Source organism: Amblyomma maculatum, chromosome 10 (assembly GCF_055883805.1).
Source record: "Amblyomma maculatum isolate TAMU_Amacu chromosome 10, ASM5588380v1, whole genome shotgun sequence".
In the NCBI taxonomy this organism is placed as follows: domain Eukaryota; kingdom Metazoa; phylum Arthropoda; class Arachnida; order Ixodida; family Ixodidae; genus Amblyomma; species Amblyomma maculatum.
The window spans coordinates 142,492,257-142,499,480 of NC_139353.1; positions in this window are offsets into that span (position 1 = coordinate 142,492,257).

Below are 7,224 nucleotides of genomic sequence, written 5' to 3' on the forward strand. Positions count from 1 at the left end.
ACTGTTTTCGCCGCTGCTGCCAAGTGGGGGTTAGACGGAAAGCACAGCTCTTCTTGTAGCCAGTAACAGGTCACGAGTCGCAGGTTATGCGCAGTGCTGATGTAGTATCGGTTTCCGATGTAATCGCGCCAGTCAGTCAATTAGTCCTTCACACGTGCCACAGCTTGGATAGCAGGAAAATGGCTGGGCTTGTAACTGCGGTAAAGAGCAGAAACTGATGAGTACGATGCAAAATGTTTTCGCCGCTGGGACCAAGTGGGGGTTAGACGGAAAACACAGCTCTTTTTGAAGCCAGTAACAGGTCACGAGGCGCAGGTCACGAGTCGCATGCTATGCGCAGTGCTGATATAATATCGGTTTCCGATATAATCGCCGCCAGTCAGTGAATCAGTCCTTCACACGTGCCACAGCTCGGATAGCAGGAAAATGGCTGGGCTTGTAACTGCGGTAAAGAGCAGAAACTGGTGAGTGCGATGCAAACTGTTTTCGCCGCTGCTGCAAAGGGGGGGGGGGGGGTTAGACGGAAAGCACAGCTATTTTTGTAGCCAGTAACAGGTTACAAGGCGCAGATCACGAGTGGCAGGTTATGCGCAGTGCTGATGTATTATCGATTTCCGATGTAATCGTCACCAGTCAGTTAACCAGTCCTCCACACGTGCCACAGCTCGGATAGCAGGAAAATGGCTGGGCTTGTAACTGCGGTAAAGAGCAGAAACTGATGAGTACGATGCAAACTGTTTTCGCCGCTGCTGCCAAGTGGGGGTTAGACGGAAAGCACAGCTCTTTTTGTAGCCAGTGACCGCTCACGAGGCGCAGGTCACAAGTCGCAGGTTATGCGCTGTGCTGATGTAGTATCTGTCTCCGATGTAATCGTCACCAGGCAGTCAGTTAGTTCTTCACACGTGCCACAGCTCGGGTAGCAGGAAAATGGCTCGGCTTGTAACTGCGGTAAAGAGCAGAAACTGATGAGTACGATGCAAACTGTTTTCGCCGCTGCTGCCAAGGGGGGGTTAGACGAAAAGCACAGCTCTTTTTGTAGCCAGTAACCGGTCACGAGGCGCAGGTCACAAGTCGCAGGTTATGCGCAGTGCTGATGTAGTACCGGTCTCCGATGTAATCGTCGCCAGGCAGTCAATCAGTTCTTCACACGTGCCACAGCTCGGGTAGAAGGAAAATGGCTGGGCTTGTAACTGTGGTAAAGAGCACAAACTGATGAGTACGATGCAAACTGTTTTCGCCGCTGGGACCAAGTGGGGGTTAGACGGAAAGCACAGCTCTTTTTGTAGCCAGTAACAGTTCACGAGTCGCAGGTTATGCGCAGTGCTGATGTAGTATCCGTTTCCGATGTAATCGCCGCCAGTCAGTCAATCAGTCCTTCACGCGTGTCACACCTCGGATAGCAGGAAAATGGCCGGGCTTGTAACTGCGGTAAAGAACAGAAACTGATGAGTACGATGCAAACTGTTTTCGCCGCTGGGACCAAGTGGGGGTTAGGCGGAAAGTACAGCTCTTTTTGTAGCCAGTAACAGGTCACGAGGCGCAGGTCACGAGTCGCAGGTTATGCGTAGTGCTGATGTAGTATCGGTCTCCGATGTAATCGTCACCAGTCAGTGAATCAGTCCTTCACACGTGCCACAGCTCGGATAGCAGGGAAATGGCTGGGCTTGTAACTGCGGTAAAGAGCAGAAACTGATGAGTACGATGCAAACTGTTTTCGCCGCTGCTGCCAAGTGGGGGTTAGACGGAAAGCACAGCTCTTTTTGTAGCCAGTAACAGGTCACGAGTCGCAGGTTATGCGCAGTGCTGATGTAGTATCGGTCTCCGATGTAATCGCCGCAGGTCAGTCAATCAGTCCTTCACACGTGCCACAGCTCGGATAGCAGGAAAATGGCTGGGCTTGTAACTGCGGTAAGGAGCAGAAACTGGTGAGTACGATGCAAACTGTTTTCGCCGCTGCTGCCAAGGGGGGTTATACGGAAAGCACAGCTATTTTTGTAGCCAGTAACATGTCACAAGGCGCAGGTCACGAGTGGCAGGTTATGCGTAGTGCTGATGTAGTATCGGTCTCCGATGTAATCGTCACCAGTCAGTTAACCAGTCCTCAACACGTGCCACAGCTCGGATAGCAGGAAAATGGCTGGGCTTGTAACTGCGGTAAAGAGCAGAAACTGATGAGTACGATGCAAACTGTTTTCGCCGCTGCTGCCAAGTGGGGTTAGACGGAAAGCACAGCTCTTTTTGTAGCCAGTAACAGGTCACGAGTCGCAGGTTATGCGCAGTGCTGATGTAGTATTGGTCTCCGATGTAATCGTCACCAGTCAGTTAACCAGTCCTCCACACGTGCCACAGCTCGGATAGCAGGAAAAAGGCTGGGCTTGTAACTGCGGTAAAGAGCAGAAACTGATGAGTACGATGCAAACTGTTTTCGCCGCTGCTGCCAAGTGGGGGTTAGACGGAAAGCACAGCTCTTTTTGTAGCCAGTAACAGGTCACAAGGCGCAAGTCACGAGTCGCAGGTGATGCGCAGTGCTGATGTAGTTTCGGTCTCCGATGTAATCGCGGCCAGTCAGTCAATCAGTCCTTCACACATGCCACAGCTCGGATAGCAGGAAAATGGCTGGGCTTGTAACTGCGGTAAAGAGCAGAAACTGATGAGTACGATGCAAACTGTTTTCGCCGCTGCTGCCAAGTGGGGGTTAGACGGAAAGCACAGCTCTTCTTGTAGCCAGTAACAGGTCACGAGTCGCAGGTTATGCGCAGTGCTGATGTAGTATCGGTTTCCGATGTAATCGCGCCAGTCAGTCAATTAGTCCTTCACACGTGCCACAGCTTGGATAGCAGGAAAATGGCTGGGCGTGTAACTGCGGTAAAGAGCAGAAACTGATGAGTACGATGCAAAATGTTTTCGCCGCTGGGACCAAGTGGGGGTTAGACGGAAAACACAGCTCTTTTTGAAGCCAGTAACAGGTCACGAGGCGCAGGTCACGAGTCGCATGCTATGCGCAGTGCTGATATAATATCGGTTTCCGATATAATCGCCGCCAGTCAGTGAATCAGTACTTCACACGTGCCACAGCTCGGATAGCAGGAAAATGGCTGGGCTTGTAACTGCGGTAAAGAGCAGAAACTGGTGAGTGCGATGCAAACTGTTTTCGCCGCTGCTGCAAAGGGGGGGGGGGGGGGGGGTTAGACGGAAAGCACAGCTATTTTTGTAGCCAGTAACAGGTCACAAGGCGCAGATCACGAGTGGCAGGTTATGCGCAGTGCTGATGTATTATCGATTTCCGATGTAATCGTCACCAGTCAGTTAACCAGTCCTCCACACGTGCCACAGCTCGGATAGCAGGAAAATAGCTGGGCTTGTAACTGCGGTAAAGAGCAGAAACTGATGAGTACGATGCAAACTGTTTTCGCCGCTGCTGCCAAGTGGGGGTTAGACGGAAAGCACAGCTCTTTTTGTAGCCAGTGACCGCTCACGAGGCGCAGGTCACAAGTCGCAGGTTATGCGCTGTGCTGATGTAGTATCTGTCTCCGATGTAATCGTCACCAGGCAGTCAGTTAGTTCTTCACACGTGCCACAGCTCGGGTAGCAGGAAAATGGCTCGGCTTGTAACTGCGGTAAAGAGCAGAAACTGATGAGTAAGATGCAAACTGTTTTCGCCGCTGCTGCCAAGGGGGGGTTAGACGAAAAGCACAGCTCTTTTTGTAGCCAGTAACCGGTCACGAGGCGCAGGTCACAAGTCGCAGGTTATGCGCAGTGCTGATGTAGTACCGGTCTCCGATGTAATCGTCGCCAGGCAGTCAATCAGTTCTTCACACGTGCCACAGCTCGGGTAGAAGGAAAATGGCTGGGCTTGTAACTGTGGTAAAGAGCACAAACTGATGAGTACGATGCAAACTGTTTTCGCCGCTGGGACCAAGTGGGGGTTAGACGGAAAGCACAGCTCTTTTTGTAGCCAGTAACAGTTCACGAGTCGCAGGTTATGCGCAGTGCTGATGTAGTATCCGTTTCCGATGTAATCGCCGCCAGTCAGTCAATCAGTCCTTCACACGTGCCACAGCTCGGATAGCAGGAAAATGGCTGGGCTTGTAACTGCGGTAAAGAGCAGAAACTGATGAGTACGATGCAAACTGTTTTCGCCGCTGGGACCAAGTGGGGGTTAGACGGAAAGCACAGATCTTTTTGTAGCCAGTAACAGGTCACGAGGCGCAAGTCACGAGTCGCAGGCTATGGGCAGTGCTGATGTAGTATCGGTTTCCGATATAATCGCCGCCAGTCAGTGAATCAGTCTTTCACACGTGCCACAGCTTGGATAGTAGGAAAATGGCTGGGCTTGTAACTGCGTTAAAGAGCAGAAACTGATGAGTACGCTGCAAACTGTTTTCGCCGCTGCTGCCAAGTGGGGGTTAGACGGAAAGCACAGCTCTTCTTGTAGCCAGTAACAGGTCACGAGTCGCAGGTTATGCGCAGTGCTGATGTAGTATCGGTTTCCGATGTAATCGCGCCAGTCAGTCAATTAGTCCTTCACACGTGCCACAGCTTGGATAGCAGGAAAATGGCTGGGCTTGTAACTGCGGTAAAGAGCAGAAACTGATGAGTACGATGCAAAATGTTTTCGTCGCTGGGACCAAGTTGGTTTAGACGGAAAACACAGCTCTTTTTGTAGCCAGTAACAGGTCACGAGGCGCAGGTCACGAGTCGCATGCTATGCGCAGTGCTGATATAGTATCGGTTTCCGATATAATCGCCGCCAGTCAGTGAATCAGTCCTTCACACGTGCCACAGCTCGGATAGCAGAAAAATGGCTGGGCTTGTAACTGCGGTAAAGAGCAGAAACTGGTGAGTACGATGCAAACTGTTTTCGCCGCTGCTGCCAAGGGGGGGGGGGGGGGGGGGGGGTTAGACGGAAAGCACAGCTATTTTTGTAGCCAGTAACAGGTCACAAGGCACAGGTCACGAGTGGCAGGTTATGCGCAGTGCTGAAGTATTATCGATTTCCGATGTAATCGTCACCAGTCAGTTAACCAGTCCTCCACACGTGCCACAGCTCGGATAGCAGGAAAATGGCTGGGCTTGTAACTGCGGTAAAGAGCAGAAACTGGTGAGTACGATGCAAACTGTTTTCGCCGCTGCTGCCAAGTGGGGGTTAGACGGAAAGCACAGCTCTTTTTGTAGCCAGTAACAGGTCACGAGTCGCAGGTTATGCGCAGTGCTTTTGTAGTCTCGGTCTCCGATGTAATCGCCGCCAGTCAGTCAATCAGTCCTTCACGCGTGTCACACCTCGGATAGCAGGAAAATGGCCGGGCTTGTAACTGCGGTAAAGAACAGAAACTGATGAGTACGATGCAAACTGTTTTCGCCGCTGGGACCAAGTGGGGGTTAGACGGAAAGTACAGCTCTTTTTGTAGCCAGTAACAGGTCACGAGGCGCAGGTCACGAGTCGCATGCTATGCGCAGTGCTGATGTAGTATCGGTTTCCGATATGATCGCCGCCAGTCAGTGAATCAGTCCTTCACACGTGCCACAGCTCGGATAGCAGGGAAATGGCTGGGCTTGTAACTGCGGTAAAGAGCAGAAACTGATGAGTACGTTGCAAACTGTTTGCGCCGCTGCTGCCAAGTGGGGGTTAGACGGAAAGCACAGCTCTTTTTGTAGCCAGTAACAGGTCACGAGTCGCAGGTTATGCGCAGTGCTGATGTAGTATCGGTCTCCGATGTAATCGCCGCAGGTCAGTCAATCAGTCCTTCACACGTGCCACAGCTCGGATAGCAGGAAAATGGCTGGGCTTGTAACTGCGGTAAAGAGCAGAAACTGGTGGGTACGATGCAAACTGTTTTCGCCGCTGCTGCCAAGGGGGGTTATACGGAAAGCACAGCTATTTTTGTAGCCAGTAACATGTCACAAGGCGCAGGTCACGAGTAGCAGGTTTTGCGTAGTGCTGATGTAGTATCGGTCTCCGATGTAATCGTCACCAGTCAGTTCACCAGTCCTCCACACGTGCCACAGCTCGGATAGCAGGAAAATGGCTGGGCTTGTAACTGCGGTAAAGAGCAGAAACTGATGAGTACGATGCAAACTGTTTTCGCCGCTGCTGCCAAGTGGGGGTTAGACGGAAAGCACAGCTCTTTTTGTAGCCAGTAACAGGTCACAAGGCGCAAGTCACGAGTCGCAGGTGATGCGCAGTGCTGATGTAGTTTCGGTCTCCGATGTAATCGCGGCCAGTCAGTCAATCAGTCCTTCACACATGCCACAGCTCGGATAGCAGGAAAATGGCTGGGCTTGTAACTGCGGTAAAGAGCAGAAACTGATGAGTACGATGCAAACTGTTTTCGCCGCTGCTGCCAAGTGGGGGTTAGACGGAAAGCACAGCTCTTCTTGTAGCCAGTAACAGGTCACGAGTCGCAGGTTATGCGCAGTGCTGATGTAGTATCGGTTTCCGATGTAATCGCGCCAGTCAGTCAATTAGTCCTTCACACGTGCCACAGCTTGGATAGCAGGAAAATGGCTGGGCTTGTAACTGCGGTAAAGAGCAGAAACTGATGAGTACGATGCAAAATGTTTTCGCCGCTGGGACCAAGTGGGGGTTAGACGGAAAACACAGCTCTTTTTGAAGCCAGTAACAGGTCACGAGGCGCAGGTCACGAGTCGCATGCTATGCGCAGTGCTGATATAATATCGGTTTCCGATATAATCGCCGCCAGTCAGTGAATCAGTCCTTCACACGTGCCACAGCTCGGATAGCAGGAAAATGGCTGGGCTTGTAACTGCGGTAAAGATCAGAAACTGGTGAGTACGATGCAAACTGTTTTCGCCGCTGCTGCAAAGGGGGGGGTTAGACGGAAAGCACAGCTATTTTTGTAGCCAGTAACAGGTCACAAGGCGCAGGTCACGAGTGGCAGGTTATGCGCAGTGCTGATGTATTATCGATTTCCGATGTAATCGTCACCAGTCAGTTAACCAGTCCTCCACACGTGCCACAGCTCGGATAGCAGGAAAATGGCTGGGCTTGTAACTGCGGTAAAGAGCAGAAACTGGTGAGTACGATGCAAACTGTTTTCGCCGCTGCTGCCAAGTGGGGGTTAGACGAAAAGCACAGCTCTTTTTGTAGCCAGTAACAGGTCACGAGTCGCAGGTTATGCGCAGTGCTTTTGTAGTATCGGTCTCCGATGTAATCGCAGCCAGTCAGTCAATCAGTCCTTCACGCGTGTCACACCTCGGATAGCA